At 33.5% G+C, this 27,968-nt stretch overlaps 2 long non-coding RNA genes across 8 annotated transcripts in view; one reads left to right on the forward strand and one right to left on the reverse strand.

Moving 5' to 3' along the window:
- LOC138359753 (uncharacterized) overlaps positions 1 to 7,164 on the forward strand; it is a 43,874-nt gene extending 36,710 nt beyond the window's left edge. Inside the window, exons 5-8 of the long non-coding RNA XR_011226053.1 lie at positions 3,852 to 3,943; positions 4,293 to 4,413; positions 4,536 to 4,705; positions 6,589 to 7,164. This is a non-coding gene — a long non-coding RNA (uncharacterized lncRNA). The remainder of the gene's footprint in view (positions 1 to 3,851; positions 3,944 to 4,292; positions 4,414 to 4,535; positions 4,706 to 6,588) is intronic.
- A 2,747-nt stretch (positions 7,165 to 9,911) lies between these two features.
- On the reverse strand, positions 9,912 to 27,491 carry LOC123746762 (uncharacterized). Of its 7 annotated transcripts, XR_011226047.1 has the most exons (13): positions 27,297 to 27,491; positions 24,583 to 24,675; positions 22,771 to 23,469; positions 21,612 to 21,805; positions 20,365 to 20,710; positions 18,947 to 19,104; positions 18,481 to 18,782; positions 16,876 to 17,026; positions 14,336 to 14,448; positions 12,966 to 13,071; positions 12,342 to 12,480; positions 10,674 to 10,833; positions 9,912 to 10,403 (listed from the first exon to the last, which is right to left on the reverse strand). It is a non-coding gene; the product is annotated as an uncharacterized lncRNA (long non-coding RNA). The 7 variants fall into 7 exon arrangements; XR_011226046.1 differs by lacking the exons at positions 9,912 to 10,403; positions 10,674 to 10,833 and adding an exon at positions 11,234 to 11,864 and having other exon boundaries at positions 14,330 to 14,448; positions 27,297 to 27,487; XR_011226048.1 differs by lacking the exons at positions 9,912 to 10,403; positions 10,674 to 10,833 and adding an exon at positions 11,234 to 11,864 and having other exon boundaries at positions 24,583 to 24,618; positions 27,297 to 27,486.
- Positions 27,492 to 27,968: the final 477 nt, after the last annotated feature.

Here is a 27,968-nt window from a genome sequence, read left to right on the forward strand (position 1 = left end):
TAATTGCAGGAGCAACCCAGGAAGTAATGAAGCATTTAGAAGTATGATTTGACCAGATGATGTGAGCGAAGCGCTGCTACATATGAAAAATGCGTATGTCATCAAGTGCAAACAGTGTGAAAAGTGGTTTTAAATCTGTGAAGAGAAAAATAGATGGGTCTCTCTAGGCAGATGGAATGCCAGTCACATAAAACAACAAAAGGAGAAAAAAAATTAAGACTGTAATTTGTCTTCACGGTGAAATAACTGTAGGATAAGACAGAGGGAAAAAACATTGAAAAAAACTTGACTTTGAAAGAAAACTGATGTTAAATTACAAAACAGAAAATAATATCCAGGCTTGGCTGTAATACAAAGTGTGCAAAACAAACAAGATTAACAAATAAATTTAAGTTACGTTAATGTGCCAATGAAATACGGTGCTAGAATAATGAGAGCCAGACTGAATAACTCTGTTACCACAACATAATATGTCAACAGGTGTACTTAGTAGAGCAGTTGGGAGTAATCTGAATCGTGGTGGGCTAGGTAGCCCTATATATATGTACGATGATGGCCGTCTAGGTGGGGCTGGTAGTTGTGGGTAACAATTTACCGGTTGAGTTTAACTGCTTGTTTAAGATGGCGTGATCCTGAGGCGTCACCAGATGGGAGGAAGGTGATGGGCCGTGGGGGAGGTATACTGGTTGTACTGTCAAAACATGTGGAAAGTAGTAGTAGTTGTTGTTGTGGATGCAGTTCTTGAAAATATATATATATATATATATATATATATATATATATATATATATATATATATATATATATATATATATATATATATATATATATATATATATATATATATATATATATATATAATAAATATAAATAATATAACACCACAAAGAGAATTGATTGAGAAAGTTATTATTTTTTGAACATAAAACAGACATGGTGTAAAAAAAAAGGGAAAAAAAAAAATATCATGCGAGTGAGACCCCAGTATCAGTCAAAGGTACTGACTACCTCTCCCTCCCTTTCCCCTCTCCCCTATCCTCCTTAATGTGGGCTTTCCTAACCACCCATCTTTAAAGCTCGGTTTCGTGACCTGGTTCATCCATGGGAGGGGGGAGGCTCTGTTCTTAACCTCACAGACATTTTACCGTCTGTGACACTGCCTGTCCCAATCTAAGGACCTTACACACACTTGAGTACAATTTTAACCCCGCCATGCCACCCATCCCAATGTATGGACTCCCCCAGCAAGTTTTGACGTAGACCGAGTTAGGTCCCCGAGATTCTCCTTGGGGAGCGGACGGTCTACGTCTCCATTTACACTACTATTATGTTATAAGAGCTTGATGGCATTGGATGGTTGTATTATCTTGATGTGGGGACATGTTTTTTCAATGTAATTGTTGTAACTTGTGGATTTTAGTTTCTATGTTTCTCCACGTCACAAACCACATCTCAAACAATATCATAGAAACCTCTTCCATAACTCAAATCACATTCACTCAAACAAATCTACCACTTACAGGCTATTCATGCCCGGGTAACATCTTGGGTGGCTTATTCTTCACGAATCAAAAGTCAATCTAGTAAATCTTACATATACTATGAAAATACAGTATGTTAAACTATACCCAACAAATATTCCTACCACACTAAAATCCACAAGTTACAAAAACAACAATTACATGGAAAAAACATGTCCCCACATCAAGATAATACAACCATCCAATGCCATCAAGCTGTTATAACATAATAGTAGTGTAAATGGAGACGTAGACCGTCCGCTCCTTGGGGAGCGGACGGTCCTTGGGGAGCAGACGGTGTACGTCTCCATTTACACTACTATTATGTTATAAGAGCTTGATGGCATTGGATGGTTGTATTATCTTGATGTGGGGACATGTTTTTTCAATGTAATTGTTGTTTTTGTAACTTGTGGATTTTAGTTTCTATGTTTCTCCACGTCACAAACCACATCTCAAACAATATCATAGAAACCTCTTCCATAACTCAAATCACATTCACTCAAACAAATCTACCACTTACAGGCTATTCATGCCCGGGTAACATCTTGGGTGGCTTATTCTTCACGAATCAAAAGTCAATCTAGTAAATCTTACATATACTATGAAAATACAGTATGTTAAACTATACCCAACAAATATTCCTACCACACTAAAATCCACAAGTTACAAAAACAACAATTACATGGAAAAAACATGTCCCCACATCAAGATAATACAACCATCCAATGCCATCAAGCTGTTATAACATAATAGTAGTGTAAATGGAGACGTAGACCGTCCGCTCCTTGGGGAGCGGACGGTCCTTGGGGAGCAGACGGTGTACGTCTCCATTTACACTACTATTATGTTATAAGAGCTTGATGGCATTGGATGGTTGTATTATCTTGATGTGGGGACATGTTTTTTCAATGTAATTGTTGTTTTTGTAACTTGTGGATTTTAGTGTGGTAGGAATATTTGTTGGGTATAGTTTAACATAGTGTATTTTCATAATATATGTAAGATTTAGTAGATTGACTTTTGATTGGTGAAGACTAAGCCAGCCAAGATGTTACCCGGGCATGAATAGCCTGTAAGTGGTAGATTTGTTTGAGTGAATGTTATTTGAGTTATGGAAGAGGTTTGTATGATATTGTTTGAGATGTGGTTTGTGACGTGGAGAAACATAAGATACTAAGTATGTACAAGTTGTTGTTTGTCGTTTTAGATTTAGTTAGTTTGAAGAAACATTTAAAGGACCTTGGGCTATGGTGAGGCTGGCACAGGAGACGTGAAGGAGAGTATGTGCATGTGACGAGAAACATTATTCATTGTAGTAGATCGTAGAGTTTGAGGGGAACTAAGAATGTGATATCAATGAGGTCATGGTGAGCATAACACTCATGGCTAGCAAATAAAAACGACAATATGAAGTGTTGATTTATTTAAGTTAGAATGGCTAGGGTGGGTTTGGTTGGGTTTAAATTGAGGAGTGCTGACGTTGTGGTGCAGCCCGTCCGCTTAATAGAGGCAAAAGTCCATTGCATGCATTGTCAAAATTCCTGTTTATGAATGAAAAAGGTTTACACAGGACTCTCACAACCCCCTCTGAGAACAGGGGGGCGCCTGACAGCTGGGTGGATAGCGCTCGAGATTCGTAGTCGTGAGGTTCCGGGTTCGATCTCCGGCGGAGGCGGAGACAAACGAGCCAAATGTTTCTTTGACACAGATGCCCCTGTTACCTAGCAGTAAATAGATAACTCGGAGTTAGACAGGTGCTGTGGGCTGCTTCCTGGGGTGTGTGTAACAAGAAAGGAGGGGTGGTCGAGGACCGGGCAGCAGAGACGCTAAGCCGTGAAATCATGTCAAGATAACCTGAAGAAAACCTCTCCTTGTCCATTCCCCTGAGGAATTATGGATGGTTGTCCTGTATCCCAGTCTTATCCCAGACACACTCTCTGCACTCTGACCTCTCAGCGGCTGATGTAGCTAGTTGCCAGATTAATCGTTGAAAAATATTAATAACTAAAAATCAGTTTTTGTCACTAAAGGTGAATTGTAAATCCAAAATAAATGAGAATTATGTAGATACTCAAACCAGGCTAATTACAATATTGAGTGGCACTTGTATTTCACTAATTTACCCGATTTAGGAAACAAGAGGGTAGATATGTATTTATCAGTGACAAAATATGTTTTGGCTATTTCAGATGTTACTGAAGTTAAATGGTTCTTAACTAACATACAAGACTTATTCATTAATGTGAATTGACGTTAATTTTAACATAAGAACTGAACCCCGATTGACAAATCGTACTAATTTTGTAATACATTTCATTAATGTCCTAGTTTGATGGCTTGAGACAGGAGGCTGGTGGCGCGACCGTTTTGTACACGAGTGTAATGTCTTGGGGGAGGGGTGAGCCTCCCTAGGCAGTCAGGTGAGGTAACAAACGAATTTTCACTGTTAAATGTATTGTCTTTGTATAATATAGTTTTCCTGTTATAGATGGTTAAGCAGTTGCAATGAAAGAAGTGAATTGTTTGCTGCAATATATTATTAGAATAGGAGTATGCATCACATGAGAAATGTATGGAATAGATAAGTATGTCACTAGATGTGTGTACAACAGGGTTAATTAGTGTAAATGGGGACCTTTGCAGAGTAAATGTTAACAAAAATATATATAATAAACAGTCGGGGACTAGGAAGGCAGAGTGTGTTCGTAAACATGTTGCTTATATTGAATTTCGTTCACCCCCCTCCCCCCTCACCGCCACTGTCCTAAGGTCGAATGACTGATGGCGGCCAGGATCGTCCACAGGATCGTCCAGATGCGTCGAGAAGGAAGCAGACTGTACTGGCGGGACCAAAAGTACCGGGATATGTACAAACATCGGAGATATACAGGTGCGGAGGAATGGTATGAAATGTACTGATGTATAATTGTTATTTGAGTTATATTTTGAATGTTGTATTATTGATTATATGTAATATGTGAGTGTACTGATGATGTATGTTTGTTGTTTCAGACCCACACCGCCAGACGACAGCGGAAAGTCGAGTGTCGATAAAGTGCATCATGTTGAGGATTGGCTGAATGAATGTTTCGGAGGGGGCTTCGTGCGTGGTTTTTGAGTGTTCCAGCAGTGTGAAGTTGCTACTCGGAGTCTGACGTCTGAATCACAGAAGAGTTGATGAGGTGTGTGAAGAGAAATGGTGTTAGCCCATGCATGTATATGGGTTGTCGACTAGGAAATGAGTTTGAGCATTGTATAATCGAAGGTGGAGGTCAAATGAAATTAGAGTAATGTATGAAAGGAAATGTGATGAGAAATCCATAGTTGGTAATGGAAGCCGTCGTTGATTTCCCAGTAGGAACGAAAATCAAACATGCAGTGTAGGCAAAAAGGGTGCTTAGAAAAAGTATCAAGACGAATAAAAGTAAAAAAATGTGAAAGCATTTGTGACGTTGAAAAGGAAAAATAGAAAAACTGAGACAATAGGCATAGGCTCGGCTACAAGTACGTGTGGGTACTTGCAGTCTTGGCTACAATATATATGTAAAAAAAAAAAAAATGTAATATAAGAATGTAAAAAAATAGGGGAATTCGGAGAACATTATCAATGTAGTCAAAGAAAATTGTGCATAATGATGAACTTTGAGGAATGTTGTTGAAGTATTAGAATGTTGGTTACTGTAGGTGAAGGAGTCACCTGACTGTGAAGGTGGCCCCTAGTTTGGTGGATGTTAGGTAAGACTATTAACTGTTAGTGACGCTAGATGTATAGTGAGTGATGAGCCTCGTGTTGAATCAATTCATGTAATAATAATATCGATATGTTTATTGAATAATGTCAAAGACTGTTTATATGTGGATATATAACATTAACAAATGTGTAAGTAGGTTAAAATGAATCAGTTTGTAAATGAAGTAAGGGGTTCAGAGGGGATTATTTATGTGCCTCAGTAACTCTTGACAGGCACGGGATGGGTATGGGTTACATAATAAATAAAGAAAACTATTAGTGGAGAGGACTGGTTAGATAAGGTGTGGTTTTGTTGAATGGTGCATAGAAAAAAAGGATATATTGTTGGAAGGGTGGTTAGTAGTGAGTGGTTAAGTGTTGAAAATATAGAATGTATGATTGTTTATGAATAATGACATGTAGTAAAGGTAAACATGATCTGTTCGTGAGGTGGAGTTGAAAATAGGGAAAATCAATAAGCAAATTGTTAGTAGTTGATCAGTTGGTTGTATAATAAGTATAGTGATGAAAGATATTAGACCCGTGAGAATTGAGTAAGTTTGTAGTCATAATATTGTAAGAGTTGATATTAGCGAATAACAGGAAGTTGTACAAAATAGCAATGAGAAAAATTGAAAATGAGATGAGTATAACGTTGGGGGGATGGGGGCAGAGAAATGAGTAAAAAGTGTGGAGCGTAAGAAATCAAATGTACCGAGTTGGTAATGGGCAGAATTTGATGGTGCTACATAGTCTTCCCGGCTTGGTGCCTTGTTTTGATAGTTGCTTTCGGCGGGTGGTGAGGGGAATGGTGAAAGAATGTAGAAACATACAATAAAGTTAGTGTAGTAAGACAAGTATGGAATGAGTATTGTGTTGACGGGGAGAGAGGTGTCCTAATGACGAGAGTATTGGTTGTTGTATGATGGAAACTGGAGACGTTGTCATGCAATAGAGAAATATTTTGAACAGTAGAGACTGCTGTTTAACAGAGGTATGTGGCATAGGAAATGGTATATTAATGTTTGAAAATGAAGATTAGAATAGAATATGAATAAATGTAAAAGAAAATAGTATAAAAATAATCGTTGTAATGGGTATTGGTAATATTTGTTGGTAACTTGTATATGAGACGCGCATTAAATGAAAGAGGATGGATGTTTGGTAGCTTATGATGTAGTTGTTGTGTGAATAGATATGGTAGATGTAGGTGAAGATGGCATTGTAAGGTGTAAACTGGGCAAAATGGAATAGGCTAGTATTTAAATATACACGTTAACAATGTCTGGAAATGTTCAGTCTATAATACTAAAATACACACTATTTTAATTTCAGAGATGAACGAAGAATGATGTAGTGGATAAACAAAGGAGAGCGTTAAGAGGAGGCTGTGTCGTGTGAGGCGAGATTGATGTTCGTTAATTGATCGTACGAGAGAGGTTTGATGAAGGAAGATAAGAAGTCTCACAAGAAACAATGCTATAGTGAACATGCGAGCATATGTTTGGAATCGGAAATGAAAATGTAATTAGGACAAACACTAATGTATAATAGCCCTAGGGACAATATTATAGGGGAGAGTGTGTCATTGAGTAAACCAATAATGTACGTATAGTTTTATGAATGATTTGTAGTACACATGCTTAAAGTGAATAGTTTATTACAAGTTGCAGAAATAGATGGTATGATAGTGAAATAAATATATATATATATATATATATATATATATATATATATATATATATATATATTTCACTATGTATATATTAGAAATATTAAATATATATATTGACTTGTATAAAAAGTATAGATAGTGTAATGTATGTTACAGTATGTAATTAGAAGACATGTTTAGTACAGAGCAAGGACAATATAGTGTGTATATTAAACAATATAGATTGTTATATAGATAAGATATATACAATGTAGTAATATACATTAGATATACAATATGCAAAATGTATACGATGTATCTTATATATTACAAGATATTTTGTAATGTGTAATATACAAGATATCTTGTAATATATAATACGTACTATACAAGATACATATTGCGTAATATACATAAGATGTAATATATTGTGTAATATACATAAGATATACAAAATGTTGTAATATAGATATATATATATATATATATATATATATATATATATATATATATATATATATATATATATATATATATATATATATATAATATGTATCTTGATATATAATATATCTTGTAAAATAAATAAATATATATATATATATATATATATTGTAATATATATATATATATATATTGTAATATATATATATATATATATATATATCTTGTAATATATATATATATAATATATATCTTGTAATATATAAATATTTTGTAATATATATATAATATATATATATAATTTGTCTTGTAATATATATATAATTTAGGTTTTGATATATATATATATATATATAAATTATATCTTGATATATATATATATATATAAATTATATCTTGATATATATATATACTTTATATATTGATATAAAATATATATATATTATATATATATAATATAGACATATATCTTGTAATATATAATATATATATATATTATATCTTGTAATATATAATATATATAATTGATATATTGTAATATATACATATAATTTATATCTTGATATATATATATAAGATATATATATAATTTATATCTTGTAATATATAGATAATATATATAAAATATATAATTTATATCTTGTAATATAGATAATATATAATTTATATATTGTAATATATATATAATTTATATCTATAATATATATCTTGTAATATATATATATAATATATATCTTGTAATATATATATATATAATATATATCTTGTAACATATAAATATTTTGATATATATAATTTATATTTTGTAATATATATATATAATTTATATCTTTATATATATAATTTGTCATGTAATATATATATAATTTAGGTTTATATATATAATTTATATATATCTTGTAATATATATATATATAATTTAGATTTTGTAATATATATATATATAAATTATATCTTGATATATCTATATATAATTTATATATTGATATAAAATATATATATATATATATATATATATTTTATATCTTGTAATATATAATATATATAATTGTTATATTGGAATATATATATATAATTGATATATTGTAATATATATTACAATCTATAATTTATATATATATATGTAATATATATATAATTTATATCTTGATATAATTTATATCTTGTAACATAGATAATATATATATAATTTATATATTGTAATTTATATATTGTTATATATAATTTATATCTTGTAATATAGATATGTATAATATATCTTACAAGATGTAATATATCTTGTAATATAGATAGGATATCAAATATATATTGTAAGATATATAAAAGAAATGTATATTGTAATATACATATATAATATACATTACAAGGTAACGTAATGTATATTACAGTATGTAATTAGCAGAATATGTTCAGTTCAGAGTAATGAAAAAAAAGAATAGATTGATGTGTGGGGCTACCCACATGTTCGAATGTGTATCAATTGAAATTTGTGATAGTTGTATTTATGTAGAAGATAGGAGTTGAGGTAACAATTGAACATGAAATAAGAATAGTAGCATGAAAGTGATAGGAAGTAATGGTAAGAGAAATAGTTTGATAGCATTTGAATGATGAGTTAGTTTCATAGGCATGAAAATACTTTGTATTAGCATTTTGTTGTAGATAGCTTCTGAATGTAATGTGTAGGTGGTATAGCTAATATTACCATTTGCATTAGTTACATTATAACAACGTAGAGTAAAGTGTTTACAACTAAGCATAATATTAGTTGTGTAATTTCACTGTCAGGCCATGTTAACTGACAGGTGTTACTTCATTACTCAAGATAGGTTTTACTCTTTTAGAGTAAAACCTATCTTGAGTAATGAAGTAACACTTGTCAGTCAACATGGCCTGACAGTGAAATTACAAAGACACTTCACTAATATAATGCCTAGTTGTAAACACTTTACCTAAGTACTATTAATATTAAATACATTGAGTATTTATCTTAATGTAAGAGGGTAACAAAAGTAAATGTATAATAAATATTTATTAAAATCAACCGGAAACATGTTTAATTAAATCCAAAGACTAATATAGAAAGGTGATAGTGTACAAATGTAATCTCATAGAGATAGGCTCCACCCTTCTATATAATATTGTAGAAAAAGCAGGATATGAGGTTCTTAAAATATTTGAAGAGAAAGTAGTAGATTGAATGGTATTTAGATTACAATGTTTTGTATGTATTAGGTTTGATAGTTAACTGGTGTTTGCAGATGCACCAGTCAGACTGAACCACTATTTATCAATAAGAAATAATTCTTGTCCTGAATATTAGGATGTAAACCCATTGTTAACTACATTTAAAGCTAGCAATGGGTTCACATCTTAATATTCAGGACAACAACTATTTCTTGATAAATAGTGGTTCAGTCTGACTAGTGCATCTGCAAACACCAGTTAACTATCAAACCTAATACATACAAAACATTGTAATCTAAATACCATTCAATCTACTACTTTCTCTTCAAATATTTTAAGAACCTCATATCCTGCTTTTTCTACAATATTATATAGAAGGGTGGAGCCTATCTCGATGAGATTACATTTGTACACTATCACCTTTCTATATTAGTCTTACTTTTAACAAGTGTACAACACAATTTACATGGGTAAGCGACTCCCTCAACTATAAACCTACAAATATTTCATAACATACTATTTATGCATTTGTCAAAACATTTATATGTAACATACTGAACTATCATTTCTTTATCGTATTTACACTTTCTATCTTTACTTAATACTATTCTTCCTACTTTCATACTATTTTAAACATACATGAAAACCATATTTTATATATACTCAACTTTAAATCTTCATTAACTTAAACATTTTATGCACCCACTTAATACATCATTCTGTACTATGACAATCATTTTTCACTAAGCCTTATTCATTTCCTATTCAACTGAAACCATTCGTCCATCATGACATTAACTTCAGCCTTTTAGTGTCCTCTACCAGGCCCCCATAGTTTCTCGCCAGGACCACAAGTCGACCATCCCTGCAATTAAATCTAGACTTCAGTATATAAACATGTATTTATTAACATTCTAAATGAGTTCAAACTTTTAAATACCAAACTTACATTACATTCCTTTCGAATACCTCTTAAAATCCCTTTGGGTACTTTAAAGTACAATGCAACTACTTTCTAGACAATTTTGGCTTCATTTTTAGTTCTATATTTCACTGGTCTTTTACACTAAGATACTTATTCGAAAATACAGCACTTTATCCAAAATATTTTCACTGACGATATAAAAACCGTTACCTCATAAACTTTGAGATTTTCAACCAATTCTGTTACTTCTCAGGGGGTGGCACAAATTTCCGACATCGCCACAACACATGCACGTAAATATGGCTCCTGGTCCTCTAGTTCTTCACCAGTCTCCCATACAAAGACACTCACCAAACCCCTCTTGTATAACCTGAAATTACATACTATTTCAAATGGTAAAGTACTAATGCATTTTTAACTACTTGAACCTATGGCTATTTTCCTATTTTATCACATTCATGTCAAACAACTCATTAAATCACAATACTTTCATACATCCATTTTTCTCTTATTATTTATGTTCAATGATTAACTACATCTAACTAAAGTACACATTTAGTGTCTAACCTCTAATATATTAAGAACTACACCATCCTTTCTTCCAATATTATAAAGAAACGTCAAGCCTATCCAGGAGATTACCGTTTTACCATACAACCTTTCTATATTTTATAAATTTATTTTCCTAAAGCCTCACATTTGTCGTATTGCAATATATTCACTTCTTACATTGTAACCTTATGAGGAACACCTTAACTCAAACACAAGCAACATTTTTTATACAAACACCTTACTTTATTTTTCATATAACATTGTTTGTCAAGAAAAAACATCTTCAAAACTATTTCAAGTATAACACAACCACAAGTTGCTGCCCATAATACTTGATTTGTGACACCATTGATGCATGCTATACTTTTAACTAAACTTAAACTTCTATATTTAGCCCATTTTCTGTTTTACAATTGCATTTCTCTCCAATTCTATATTTACTACATCCATGTTCACATTTTACTAACATTTTTCCCCATTAACCTTAATGTGTCATTTAACACATTCCATCTGCTTTTTTTCCCTTATATCAAAAGTAAATACAATATTCACTACTGAATACTTATTCACGCTGATCCACACTCTTGTTTTGGTACTATTTAAATAAAATTTGAGGACCACAGTTTTTATACCCACTTACAACTATAAATTTTCTTTATTTGCATACATGCATTATCCTACATCCAAGATTAAGCTCTAGTGTACATGCCTAAAACCAAATTACACTAAACAGTTCTGTCACGTTCATATTTTCCAGCCTTCTGCCTATAATTTCCAAAAGCCTTATTTCCTTCCAACCAACTGAAGATTTTACTTCCTCAAATACCATCATCTCTTCAATAAGCATTCCTGCAATAAAATTTAAATTATTCATTTAGTATATATAAATGTACAGTATTAATTTCTTACGTTTTAATCATTTCGGTATTAAGTTTTCTTTGTTAATAGAATCGTAAAATAAATTGATAATTTGTTAAAACATGCATATAACAACATTTACAAACATTAAACTATATCCTTTCAGGAGCATTATACTACATGTACCATTTATTTCATCATCCCTCACCCTCCCCTACAACTTATCTACATAACCTAACTTTATTCCTTCCACATTTTATTCCCTGCATTACTATTGCAACAATAGAGACTTGCACAATGGAAAATGTCACATTAAGCTGAAACTGGATTTTCACACATGTTTATTCTAATGCACCTAACAACAATTTGTCTATTTCATTCATCCCCCAATAACTATATATAATCAATCTTTGACAATATCAAAACCCTTACCTCATACTAAAACGGAGATTTTTCACATTCACTTACATTAGTCAGGGGTGAAATAGTCAATTACCGCTTTTACTATTTCAGTATACACAACCCATGCATTACTATACATGGGTAGTGGTCCTTTACTTTCAACACTTCTACCATATGAAGACTCGCCAACACCCTCTCGTATAACCTGCAATTACGTCATTTGAGTTCAAAGAAATATTCAAAATTAGTCAACTGTTGACTACACATTTCAATTTATACACCAATAAATATGTTACTCCACCATTTCGCTTATGTATTTCCTATAAACTATCTAAACATTTATATTCTTTTACATCTGAAACAATTAATGTTTATGACCTGAAATAACGAAACTGCATATCCTAAAACCATGCCAAAACACCTCCGTTTACTTACTGCAATAATTTATACATTGAAAAGGTTAATGTTAACTACCATACAACAGTCAATTTTTACCTACATGTTACATAAAACTATTTTATTTCAACTAATACTACATACAATTACATCAATAATCAATTGTACCAGTCACTACCTTCAACCCATCCAGCAACTAAATTCCACTCTTCTACACTATCGCCTCTAGCCAACACATTTATATACAAGCATCTCTCACCTGATTTCCCAACAACTCTTGGATAAAGATCTTACCTTGTGTAAATATGTACTGTAGTCAAACACTCCTGAACAGTCGCGTTAACTTCAAACCACTAAGCTTTACCACGTTCTGGCAGCAAATTCCTCCAGCCAATCTGACCTAAAATAAACTTTTACATTTAATACACGTTCAAAGAGGAACCTATGCTCTCATAGATCAACTTACTAAAACACTTATGTCAATGTCTTACAGCTGCAATATCACCCAAGCTTTAAACCCTCATCAGCTCCATCCTTCTTACCCTGACATTGTTACAATTCATCCTCCAATATATTTCATCCCACACCCTCCTTTATTTAAATATTAAAAATAGGTACACATTACTTGAAAAACTTTTCACTCTTACCATTGGAAATTTTATACATTCTATTTCTTACATTTAAACCTAACTTCAACTTTCTGCAACAATAACTTAAGCTTATTTATCTAAACTACCTCGCATCGCCATGAAGAATTACAATTGAAAATTCATTTCTGATCTAACGTTATGAAATGTTTACAGCACTAACGTATGACATTTCCAATAACCGACTACATTCTTTCAGTGCCAATTATTTTCTTTACTCTAACACTAGAAACCCTTTAACAATCTCACTATTTTTTATCATAGTTAACGAACTTTACACAATTCCAGCCAACATTTATTACATTTTCAATGCAATTCTAATAACAGTTTACACAATACCTCTTGTACCCAAAATTAGACCTGCAGCCTATTTTACACAATTAACATTTTTAACATATTTACGCCAACATACAACTAACACTAATATCTTATGCACACAACTTATTTTTTTGGCATTTTAATACATTTACAAATGTACCAAACACTAACCTCTCTACTACACTTTCATGTTATATTTTTACTATTTATGCCAATCTTACCTATGCTTTTTCCCTTCTATTTTCATATAAAAGTGCTATTTACAACATCTATGAATAAATTTCAAAACTAAACACTGCAACTTTCACTTTCCTCCTACCAAACTTTAGACTGTATTCCATTTTCTTCTATCTTTAATCATTTTATTTTTTATCCTAATGCAACACTCCAGTCTTTGTCATTTCAATACATATCCAAATATACTACAAATCCCTAATATTCACCATCTTAAACAAAATAGCCATCTTCTACTTAAAACCTAAACTAACCTTTCTACGCTTAATACACAATCTCTGAACACTAATAGTACATGGGTGCTAAAGTAACATAATCATACATCTCACCCAGACACTTAAGTCTATACTACAAACTCCTACCTACTTCCTTACAATGTCTTACTATGCTGCACACATAAGAGATCTGAACAGCAGAATGAGTTATTCAATAATACAACCACAACATTTCTTATTTTACTATTACTTATTCCACATTCTGGCAATTTCTCAGATTCCTTGTGCACTTATTTACACGAAGTGAAGAGTTTACTTCCAATGACATCTTCAAATACCATCACTCTTGGACGCTCACGATTTCTGAAATTTAAATTTCTACATTAATAATGCAGTATTAACTTCCTTCTAACTACGTTTACACATTTTACAAATATTTAACCATTAACAGTTTACTTAATTCATACAAAATTAACACACTTCAAAAACACCATTTTAACGAAAATCTAAAACCAATTACATATGTAAATGTGTACTTACAAGTAACTCAATTTTTAGTCCTAAATTTAGTAACTTGAACCGTTAATTAACCTAAAAGTACTTTCTTATGTTAACTCTAGCCTCCCATTTCACTAACCACACTTATGCCCTTATATGCATTTCCAAAATGTCATTACTCTTAATTAAATTGCACATTTTATTTATTACCACAAACGCTTCTAAACATCCAGTATTAAAATTTTAACGACTTTGTAGATTATTCAATTTCACACTACCATATATATATTTTACAAACTCATTATACTCTTACCTATTTATCAACTACACGTCACCATTGCAATGCATTCCTTTATGTTAACTTGGCCCCATCAAACATCCTTTCAACCCAAAAAACAAAACTTATTTGTAATGTTAGGACAAAAATATACAAAGTTAATCATTACTATATTTGCATTTTTAGTCCATTCTTAAATTCTATACCATCACTAACTTAAACCCTATTGACATATCTTCAGTGCAAGGGGGGAGTTTTGTAAAACCCTGCTTTGTGCCTCTGAGACGCTCCAGGTTCAAGTAACTTCAATAGTACTTCCGTTTCAACTCTCGACCCTGTTCTAGCTCAGTCAATTAAGGCAGTGTCTGGGATGCTCCCGGACAGGTTCGATTCCTCGTCACAGCACTTGTGGATTTTTTCATTTCATGCATCACTTATTTGCGTTTACTGTTATCTTAATAAAAAATGTTAGGTTTGTGACAACATTAAATCTAATTTTATCAATTGCAGCTTCTACATGGAAATTTTATCCATGTATTGGCACAAATTTATAATGTCTTCATATTTTCATCCTAGCAAAACGTACACCCCAAACTACTTTACATTGCAAATGTGAACACTAAACTAAGTTTAAGAGCTTTTAGGACGATTCTAACTTAAACTCTTCATACCGTTTTCAATCTTTGCATTTGTAATAACCACAGTACAAGTACTATTCTCTTACCCTTTTCAAATTCAACATTTGAAAAGTATCTACACAACCTTCTGTAAAATTTTTTTCATTTATTATTTCATTTACATTAGCAACGTTACCATTTATAAAACAATAACTTATTTTAAGACAATTAGCAGACCCTATTACACGTTTTCTGCATTCTACCCATAAGACTTACTTTAACAATAACCCTGTCCCCCTCAAACTTAACGTGTCCCACCCCCAAATTTATTGCACTAAAAGAGTGCTATTTCCTCAAAAAGCCTCACCTCTTACTAAGGTACATTTAGCAATCCATCTGTCTGGGTGCGAATACTAATTTGCCGCTTAGCTGCTGTCAATGCACAGAGATGACAACCGACATCCATGTTTATACATGGTCTTAGTCCGAGAGGAAATTAACCCTCTAGTTCTTATTGGTTCCGGCGCACGAGTCACACAAACCACCTCTGGAACCACTTGAATTCACGTACTTTATTACTTCACATAACCTACAGTAGTAAATACTAGTGTACCATTAAATTTCATTTCCTATTTAAGGAAATTTAACCTATTCAAGATTTTATTTATCATACCATTCCCCTTTCTCCATACATTCACAGCTCCCCACCCCTTTCCCCATCTACTTAAGCCAAATATTCTTTTATATCAAATCTTTCTACATCTTCACTCCTTATCCAACTCATTCTTAAACTATATCTAAATTTAATTTTATTAACCAGTCAAGTATTGCGCACAATTTTAAATATGTAAAACCTTATCTCTGACAAACCACCCCTCTTCCCCCCCCCCCCCAAATTACCACTTGCAAGTAATGTTCACTACTGAACTATTACTACACTATTTTTAAACCTTCCACCAAGTACTTTCCAATATTTACATCAACACTACATTCGTTCCTTTATTTAAATTACTCTACTACTTATTTCCCTAAAATACATCAAGTGGATTCTATATGTATACCAATTTTTACTCAACTGCTTTAACTACCTTTCAAATTAGATTTTCTTTAGCAGTTCTAATATGTACGCAAACTATTCACCGAAACACTACTCTTTACAAATTTCTCTACATACAATCGTTTCACAGTTTAGAAGGCCAAGTTCAATTTATCAAAACATTTCCTACACATTATGCCGCAATCATTTACCCTTTTAACAGTCGGCCCCTTTTTGATACACCTACTTTCCCTTGCAATTAAAGGGAATTTACACGTTCCTACCCTATTCTGTGTACATTATGACAACTTCCTCTACATTATCGCCTCTAGGCAACTCATGTATATACAAGCATGTCTCACCTCACTTGCCAACAACTTTCGTCGACGACTACCTTTGTGTACACATGATCCCTGTAGTTAAACGCTGGTGAATGGTCACATTAAGTTACAACCACTAGCCATTACTTCAGTGCCGTTTTTGCCAGCAAACTGCTCCAGCCAATCTTATGACCTAAAATAAAGTTACACATTTTAAATATATTTAATACAGGTTCAAACAGGAACCTGTGCTCCTCACAGATCCACTCTTACAAAAACACATTTATGTCTGTGCTACAGCTGCAATATCAGCAAAGTTTTCAATCCTCATCAACTTCACTCACGTTACCACGATACTGTAATGTCACTTTTACTTCAATGACCAAATAGATACACCTAACAAAGTACTATTATATATCAATTCCCATCATCCAATACATTACATCCCCACACCCTTTCTTCAAGTATTAGGAAGATGCGTACAGATTATCTCCGAAATAAACTTCACCCTATTACCGTCGTATTTTATATTTTGAGTCAGTCTTACATTTACACCTAACTTCCACTTTCTGCAACAATAACGTGCATTAAGCTCATTTCTCTAAACTACCTCACATGGCTATGAAAAGCAACACTGTCCATAAACAAAAATTCCATTAAAAAACTTCCGATCTTTAATGTCCCGAGATCTTAACACTAAGGTATCACATTTTTACTGAGTGACTACCTTTCTACACTTTCAAAACTTGACACTAAAACCTTTAACTATTACTATTGTTTATCATATTGTTAACCAACTTTACACAATTCCACCAACATTTTAATACCAACTCAATTTTTCAATGTAACTGTCAGAAAATTCTATTCACATTTTACACCACCTAATATAACCACAATTAAACTTTGGGACTAATCACATCCCCTCAATGCCTACCATATCCACTTTTAACATTCAATTATGCCATGCCCATGGGGAGCCAGTCGGCCGAGCGGACAGCACGCTGGCTTGTGATCCTGGGTTCGATCCCAGGCGCCGGCGAGAAACAATGGGCAGAGTTTCTTTCACCCTATCCTCCTCTTACCTAGCAGTAAAATAGGTACCTGCCCGTTAGTCAGCTGTCACGGGCTGCTTTCTGGGGGTAGAAGGCTGGTCGAGGACCAGCCCACAGGGACACTAAAAACCTATAAATCTTCAAGACAACCTCAAGATGTACAACTTTCCCCATAATATATCTCCTGTACATCTATGTTGTTCCTATTGTAATATTTATAAATGTACTAAACACTAACATCGCTACTACACTTATTATATTTTTGCTATTTATGCCTATCTTTATTGTTATGCTTTTCAGGTCAATTTTTCCCCTTGCATTTCCATATTATTCTGATATTTGCAACGTCTTTATAAAAAAACTTTCACAATAACACCATAAATTTTCTCATACCCATCTTTCACAAACTATTGTAGTCCTTTTTTTCTATCTTTACCAAATTCACACAAGTTTTATTTTTTATACTGATGCAACAATTTACTCATACCTTAATACATGTCCAAATGTACTACAATTCCTAACTATTCCCACTATCATAAACCCAATAGCCATTTTCTACTTACAAACCAATCTAACATTTATAAGCTTGCCTTACCTTGAGGTTAACTTAGTGCTTCTGGGCCTTAGCGTCCTTGCGGCCCGGTCGTCAACCAGGCCTCCTGGTTCTCCAGACTGTTGGACGCGGCTGCTCGCAGCCTGACGTACGAGTCACAGCCTGGTTGATCAGGTATCCTTTGGAGGTGCTTATCCAGTTCTCTTTAACACTGAGGGAATTGCCAGTTATGCCCCTTATGTGTAGCGAAAGCGTGTTGAACAGTCTTGGCCCTCTGATGTTGATAGAGTTCTCTCAGAGTACCTGTTGCACCTCTACTTTTCAACGGGGGTATTCTGCACATCCTGCGGAATTAATACAATCTCTGAACCAAAATAGTACATACATCCTATATTAATCTTATGATTATGTTACTTTAGTGTCTGGCGAGGGAAAACTGCAGCTAATGTCAATACTATGCTCCCATTATTATGTCATACTATAATGACAAACTATGCTGCACACTTACGTTATCTAAACAGCAGAATGTTATGCACCGATACAAAATTTTACTTATTCCACTTTCTAGCTCTGATTTCTCTGAAGTGTTATTTATTGATTTCCATCAAGTGAAGAATAATTCCAGTAACGCCTTCAAATACGATCAATCTTGAACACTAACCATTCCTGCAATTATATTTAAATTATTCATTTGCTATATAAATTACGTATTATTAACTTGCTTCAAACATGCTTGAAGGTTTTTCATATACTATTTAACAATTATTATTAACAGTTTAGTCAAATACTACAAAATTAAGACAAACTTTTTCCCACTTACTGTTCAAAACCAACTGTACTCCCGTCTACACATTTACACCTAACATTTTTTTACTACACTTTTCATAACGTCAACCATCTATTAACCAACTACTTTCTCATTAAATTCGCCTGCCATTTTTCTTTATACGTGCACTTAAGCCCTTTATAGTAATAACAGATTTAAAAACGACATCTAGCAATATTTTCACACGTTTCCTATCACATGACCACGAACACTTCTAAACATTCACACACACATCCAACAACTTTTAGTCTACATTATTACATTACTAAAACTAGACCATAACATTTGATATTGGTATATTTCACAATATTTCACTCATTTCAAGCAACTTACTACATTTTACTAATCTTACCTATTTCTATAATTATCACTCAAACTTAACGTAACATTTTAGATTTGGATAACCAAAATTTTTATATCTTGCTAGAGATTTTTGCTTCACTACCTACATACCTTTCCCAACTTGAACCATCAAACTAAAACTTCCAGCCAAGAGCTCTAGACAACAGCATTTAATTAGTTTATTTTATTTATTAGACTTCGGTTAATGTAATATACCCCAAGTCATTTATTATTGAGGCCCTTCAATTTCCCTGATCATTTTGCCAATTTCTCCAAATCAATTCCCATACCACTATCTACTAACACTAATCTCAAAAACCTAACCACTGGTTCCAACGAGTTGGCAACAACCCCAGCACTCGATAGATGCACCCCATACCGAGCATACATCTCATTTCTTCCATAGAAGTGTTCCCAGTTGTCCGAGATATTTCATTTGATTTGCAATCTTTCCAGCCTGCAATTGACACAGTGCCCTCGACATCCATTCCCCACTCCCTTTCTTGGAAGGGATCTATATATGATCGGGAGTCCTCCCTTGCTCCTAACCAATTCTATTCCTGTCTTTAATCTATTAGTTCCTCACTCCTAACTCGCCCAACATCATTACCCCCTGCGCTAATACAAATAATGGGTTTGTTCCCATTTCCCATCATAATCTCATGTTTCCAACAATATCACAAATACCACCTCCTGGATAGCAAACCCTTAACCTGTTCCCCTTATCTCTAGCACAAAACATTGTTTAAATACCTAACCTGGGAATCCCTCAGTCGTTCCTCACTTTAGGGCACTTTGAGGGACCTGCGCTTCAATGCTCTTCGTTGCTTTGCCTTCGCCTCTTTGAACTACAGGTTCACCACAGCACTCGTCCTCTAACACATCAAATGTGTTTTGAAGTCCTTGGGCTATTAGGTGTCTGTTTTGCCAAGGTCTTAACATCCATTCTTTACAACTTGCCAAGACGAGGTTTTTAATAATGGTCGCCTCCTTTGCTTCTTTCTGAAGACGTTTCAGCTGTCGTACCACCTCCCGTAGCGAATCCAGCTCTGTCCTCGCCTTTAACTAGATTCACTAGTTCCTTCACTAATCCTTCCATTATTGCTGTAATAATAATGGAATCTCAGCACCAGCTAACAACCTTTCACTAACACTTTTTTACTAGTTTTCATAACGTAAACCGCCTGTTAATAAACTACTTTTCCCAACTAGGATGCCTTTTTTCTTTATACACACTAAAGCCCTTAATAGTAATAGATTGATGAAATTCAAACTACTACTTTTTCATTACATTCACTTTTCTAAACGTTCACAGTATTACATACCTAAAGACTGTAGATTATGGTATAGTTTGTAATAACATGGGATAAACTATTTTATATGCATTTCCTAACTAGGATTAACTTCTGTACTATTATTTTCATTTCTAGTACATTCCTATAATGTACTAATCTGAATAAATTCTATCAAACTTTACCCAACATTTATAATTCACATTTGTAAATCTTTTCACTAATTCCATTGCACCTTCTCTACATTTAAATTAAATTCATGTATTGTCAACGTATAACATTTCGATTTCTAGATTTTCATTCAAGCAAAACTTTTATAGCTGAACAACATTTTCAATATGAACTAGGTAAATGCTAACTTTCAATTCTATTAAGAGCCTTTCGTAGCATTCTAACTTTTGCTCTTTGTACCAAATCTCAAGTCTGAATATCCAAACTACAGGTACTACTCGTGCCCTTTCCAATTTCCATACTAAATTTTGGCACGTACCTGTACATCTCAGTAAAATTAGCACATTGAATATTCAATTTCCCTTTATTGCAATTTTCGTCACATTCATAAAACCATGCCTTAATCTAGACACCATAACCTATTACACGTTTTCTGTATTGTACCAATAACACTTCAACATTAAAGATAAAAGTGTCCCCCTGCAACTTGCAAGGTGTGGCAGTCAAAGTAAATGCTAATTCCATAAAATGAAGAGCCTCACCTCTTAGTAAAGTACATTTACCACAATCCGTCAGTCTGGAGACGAACTAGTTAGTTGCCGATTTACCGGTGTCTATATAAAGAAATCGTCAACGAACATGCAGGTTTATACATGGTCTTAGTCCTCAGGAAATTCAGGATCTACTTTACAATTCTCCCGACGCAAGAGTCACACCAACCCTCCTCTGGAACTACCTGAAATTACGTAATTTCCATCAGTTCAACTACACTACTAAATACTAGTGTACCATTAGTTTTCATTTCCCATTTTAGGAATTAATAAACACTTATTCAAGATCATTATTTCATATTATTTCCACTTATCAGTACATTCACGACTCCCTTTTCAACCTACTTAAACCTAAATATTTTATATTTCTAAACCTTTTACTGGATCTTTACTAAAGCAAAGTTATTCCTTAAGCCATTTCTAAATTTTATTCTATCTTTTCAGTCATTCTTACTCATGTTAACAAACACTGCCCTACGACAATAGTCTAGTCTTATCTACAACTTTAAACGTTACGTAAAATACATTTAAGGAACCCCCCCCCCCCCCCAACAAACATTTTATGTACAAAGCTAAACTTTGTACACAGTACAAGCCATCCACCAACTATTAAAAATTTACAGTATACCTCAACACTAACCTCCTTCCTTTACTCATTCACGTTGAGGTGCTTCTGGGGCTTAGCGTCCCCGCGGCCCGGTCGTCTACCAGCCCTCTGAACTATTCAGTATTAAACCATTAACCTACAATACATCAAGTGGACTATTTATAAGTTTACCCTATTTTACTTTACTCCCTTAACTCTGCCTTTCAAATCACGTTGTACCGATCAGGTCAACTATGCAGGCAAACTTCACTATAACACTAGCATTCCTGGTTACAGATTTCTGAACTTTCTTTACCATCTACATCGAATTCTTAACAGTAAAACGATTCTATGTTACTATTAATAAAACACTTGCCAGACATTACGCAGCAATCATGAACCTTTAAAGTCGATCCCCATTCTGGTATACCTACTTTCCCTTGCAATTTAATTCACTTTACATTTTTTTAAACTTCGTTCTTCAGTAAATCTAGATTCCTAGTTCCTCTAGAAGGAACTATACCACCTCTATAGGCAACCCGTGTATGTACATGCAAGTCTTACCCAATTTGCAGAGAAAGCGTGGACGATCACCTTCCTTGTGTAGAAGGAGTAGACTAGCAAAGCCTCGTGAACGGTCATGCACCAACCACAAGGCATCATCACCACGACTACATTGCAGGTTTCAACCGGAAACTGCCCATCTTACCTAAAATTAAGTAGTCTTGCCACAGTATGTCACTTTATACATTTCAGATTAATTATTTCTGTACCTATGGCCAAATTTTTAGTATTCCACTTTGCAACTGCAGTTTCAATTTTTTCTTTAACGTTATTTCCATTTACCACTCGCCAAACTGAACACTTTGGGTCAAATGACCCCATCTAACCAGTATTTTGTTCGTCTAGTGCCATTAGAATCTGTGGGAACCGACCTGTGAGATTTATATTTATTTAATTTATATGAATTTATATTTACGTTAATTTATATACTTCGATAGCAATTTGTATAATAAGGGGACTATTTCTGCAATAATCTCAACCTCACAAATCGATCCTCTACACATTAGGGGGGTTTATTAAATGAATTTATATGCAGCCAATCAAACTACAGTATTAACTACATACATTGAAAAGGTTCCTTATCTTATAGTACAGCAGGTTAGTCCACCAGGTATAACTAGGGTGTAGACACCAAATTATCCTCTTTGAGGTAGCTTCCATCACCCAGTAACTGATGCACAAAGCCTTCCTCGTCTTGACCTGTTAAAAGGGCGCTAGCTGTAAAGCCAGAATCCTATATATGACAAGTATATCAGAGAAAACACTATACATGGAACAATAAAGACCTGGCTTAATTACCTTTAGTTTGAGGCTATGTCATGCTCTAACAGGATCACCCTATATAATGACATTAATGGCCATAAATGAAAATAAACGGGTTTCGGAAAGAAATCTTAACTTGAATTTGTTGACAGCGTGTTGAAAATGGTACACTTTTGGTTTCCATAACACCACGTCCAAGTAAAATTAACAGGAGCCGAATTTGCTCCCGTGTGAGCCTCTGGTCTCGGTATCAACAATGGCTGCCCTCCTTCCCCACTCTTGCCTGGCTTACATTGTCCACATGACAAGTGATAGAAGGGTCACATTTACTCTACTTTAATATTGATAATTAAGTTAATTTATATAAGATGTTTTTATGATGGTAAAGTCCAAAGACTAATGTATTTTAGAATAATTCCCAGCAGAATAGCTGGTGAGTTTATAATAGTATGTGGTGATATCCCGTTTTCTTTAGACGGTAATTCCACTACAAGTTACGTTTTCTATGGGTAACTTGTTTATACAATACAGCTATTATCTGTATGATTATTAAATGGTGTCGGATTTTCCGACATCTACTTTTAAGCCATGATAATGGTCAGTTGTCAAACTATAGTAACCCCATATTGCGTTACTGAAATGTCACGCTATCATACCTAAACCACACAGTCATTTACTTTAACATCTGGTAAACTAACCAAAAAAAATATCCAACACTCGTACCCAGAAAAATTACATCTTTGCCACTAAAATTCAAGCAACATCATTATATCTTCAGTAACGTTAAGAAACAAGTATCCCAGTTCTTAAATACCTTCATCCAAGACTTAACTGATCAAAATGGCAACGGGTTAACTCTTGCAAACCAAAGCCCCCTTGTTAACTTTACATATCCCACAACTACAGTTCAGTCGATCTAAGTCCCACCCTGCCCCCACCCCATCTCATCTTTAACATTTCTAAAAATAAAGGTCTAAATGCATCCACGGACACAAACTGCAAACAAAGAAATTTGATTATCTACTGGTTATAATTTAGAAACTTTCTAACCTTTTCATGCTCCAGTAAACAGGAAACACCCCTCCCCTGTGGTGGGAGAGGTTTCTTTGGCTTTAAACTTATTAGGTAGTGGTATCAATTTATCTGGAACAAGAATATTATAAGTACGCATTTATGGAAGATATTATGCCAAAATCAGGGAAACAGTTTGCCATCAAAATAAATTACAAAATATTACACAAACAGGAGTACGTACAAGAAACTATTTAAACTTTAAATCATCTTTCCTACACAAATATATTGAACCTACCGAAACGTGCCCGATTGTAAAAAGATTTTAATACGAAACTGATTTAAACTTGCACTACACGAGGAAGGGGGGAATAGCCACATTTGGGAAATGGAAATTTCTAAAATAGGGAATGTCAACCGACCAAATAACCATTTCCCTACATTTAAACTAAAACAAATACTTATATTAATTAAGGGTGCCATTACCTCCCGATTTGCCAAAAATTTCAATAAATGAAAACCAGTTCGATTTCAAACTTTTGACGAGTTTTACATGAAGTGTTCCATCTGGCCCAAGTCTCGGCATCGTATCATAAATAAGCGAGACAATATTGAAGGCGTCAAAATTTCCAAAAATGGTCAAAAACCGATTAACAGGAGTGTAAACTGAAATCATATCTGAATGCTATCTCAATAGCATATATTAAAATAAAATTTTTGTTATTACATAAAAAATTTAAGTTAAGTGTTCCCAATTTTTTTTTTCCTGGTATTTTTGCCATTTCAAATTGGGTAAAGGCATGGCTACACCAAAGAACAGTTTGTATAAAAGGGGTTAACTATGGGAAAAGGCTCCAACTAGTGCCTCAACGCAGTCCTGGGACCTCTTATTCATAATTTATAAATTTTTATTCACGTTTTACCAGCATCATTTGCACATTTGCCTACACAAATCTATGGAAAAACACGGAAACTCACCATTCAAGGTGATCTAAATAGGGTTTGGAAATGCTCAAAAGATTGACAGATGCAGTTGCCGATGCTGACAAATTTAAGGTAGAGGCTAGGTAATTTAAAAATACGACCTTTATAGTGTGGAAATTGTGAAAGGGATCCAAGATTTATGATTCAGATAACTAGCTGAAGATATTTAACATTCAATCTAAAATGTACGTGACCATTCACATACCTGTTCTAATTGCAGGAAAAGCCTAATCATGCTTTTTATACAACCAAGTTTCGACATGCCCTGCACTCGTCAAATTTACAAATTTAAAGATTTCAAAGGTACGAGTCTCAACTTCCCCACTCAAAAATTAAAAAGCTTTACCAATTTCCTACCAAGTATTTATACATTATACCTAAACTTTACCATTACACGTTACCTACATTAATAAAGGTCCGCCTACGCTTATACTCAAAACTGGAATTTATTGAAAGTTTAGGCAAATGCTATACCGCGTAACTTATAGCAGTCAAACGTATCTTTACTTCAAAGATAATATTCCGACCCATCTACTGTAATTTATATTTACACAAAGCCACTCCACTATTTTTAGTTTGTAACTTTACTATCTAGTACATTTACAAGTTTAATAAATCTTTGTACTCACGATTTATGACCCAAGGCCTAAGCACTATATGAAAGTCCCTTAAATTATTTTAAACATTCTATTTACAGTTCACACGTTTAACCTCGTGCTAGTGAATTTTCCAATCTTTAACAAAACTATTAGAGCCCACTAGCACAAAAAACTAACTTAAGGGCTGAAGGCTAATCTATACTCATGGATTTAGATTCATCATCTTTACACTTATTCGTGTTAACATTAACTTGTTCATACATTAAAGATAAACGAATAATTAGAACATACAACTAAAAGTATTTAAACTAAACTCTGTTCAAATTAGTTCATTTAGACCTTTTCAAAGTATTTTCTAAAACTTAAACCATCATTAAATGACATTTTACAAAGCCTCTCCTACAAGTCTACGACAAATTAAATTCATTGTAATGAACTATGCCCCATAAATATCAACTTTCGCTATATACTTTAAACTAGGGTTCTCCACGCGCCTGTTAAGATATTCATTTTCCCCAAAAGCAAGCAACAGCATACCTTTAGAAATATAGGTTGGAAAAGTGACAACCGTTTCACACATTACTCAAAACATTAAAGCAACATTAGAATGTTTTTGTAGCGTTGAAAATCAAATTTCCAAAAATACCATTAAGTGTATTACTAACGTTAAAGATAATTTGATTATAACGTTCTCCAAGTTCATTTCGCCTCCGTTATCTACAGTCGATCCTCGGGAAGACAACCTTTACCAAGTTGCAGCGTTAACAAAGTCGTTAACACCTATATCCATGCTATAATCTAATCAAGGACTAACATGGACAAGTTAAAACTGAACAGCCGTCTTTTTACTAACTTTTCTATTAATTATAATTCAATTACAATTTCATTAAGTTTTTAGGCATCTCCTTCACTTGCAAATATTCTATATTCTTATAATTATACTTATTACCCATACTATGCTAAAAGCATTTATGACCTATTTGACAAAATTTTAATAGTACAATGTACAAGTTAACGCTAATTTATCACTTAAATCATTACCGGTCAACTAGAACTACTCGCTTTATATACACGTTAACATTCCCGCAAAACCATAAATCTGGGTTAGGTTATTACTTTCCAACCATGTTAATGTAACCTATCCACTACAATAACAAAAACTAAACTTACTTGTCCATAACGAAGACCACCAAACCACATGGTACGATCCAGGACACAGAGCTGCTACACCCTTACTCAGTCACTCCCAAGTAGACACTGACTACCTCCAGCGGGTAACCTCACCTCCTCGAGTCGCAGCCGGGGGTTGCCAGGTGTCGACAATGTCACCAATTACAGAGGGTTGCCAACTTGACTTCTATTACAATCATTACAAACTTTTGTTGCACTATTCTAAACGTATTTACATTTATGTATTATCGCCATCATTTATTTTTTTTCCAACATGTGGCTAAGCAGGAAAATAAATTACGTTCAATCTTTCACATTCCATTTCTCACGACATCAACTATGACTGCCATTACTCAACATTTATTCTACTCAATAACTTTATTCACAAATGCCTGTATCTTTATAACTGGGAACCTGTACATACATTACACTGAACATTCACTACGTAAGAGTAACGAAAAAAGCATAGCACCAATACACTGTCATTATCACAATCCGAAAACATTATTTATTTACCCTAACGATCTGATTACATTGTACAGCCTAATTGGTTGTACTTCCTTCCTTTGCCTCATTTTATTATTATTCATTCTCCTTTACATCTAGTTTGTACTATATTGCCGTCCCAACTACCTCAGGCTACTCCTTCAAAATACTAATAAAATCCAATTT

This window comes from Procambarus clarkii, chromosome 93 (assembly GCF_040958095.1).
Source record: "Procambarus clarkii isolate CNS0578487 chromosome 93, FALCON_Pclarkii_2.0, whole genome shotgun sequence".
NCBI classification, from domain to species: domain Eukaryota; kingdom Metazoa; phylum Arthropoda; class Malacostraca; order Decapoda; family Cambaridae; genus Procambarus; species Procambarus clarkii.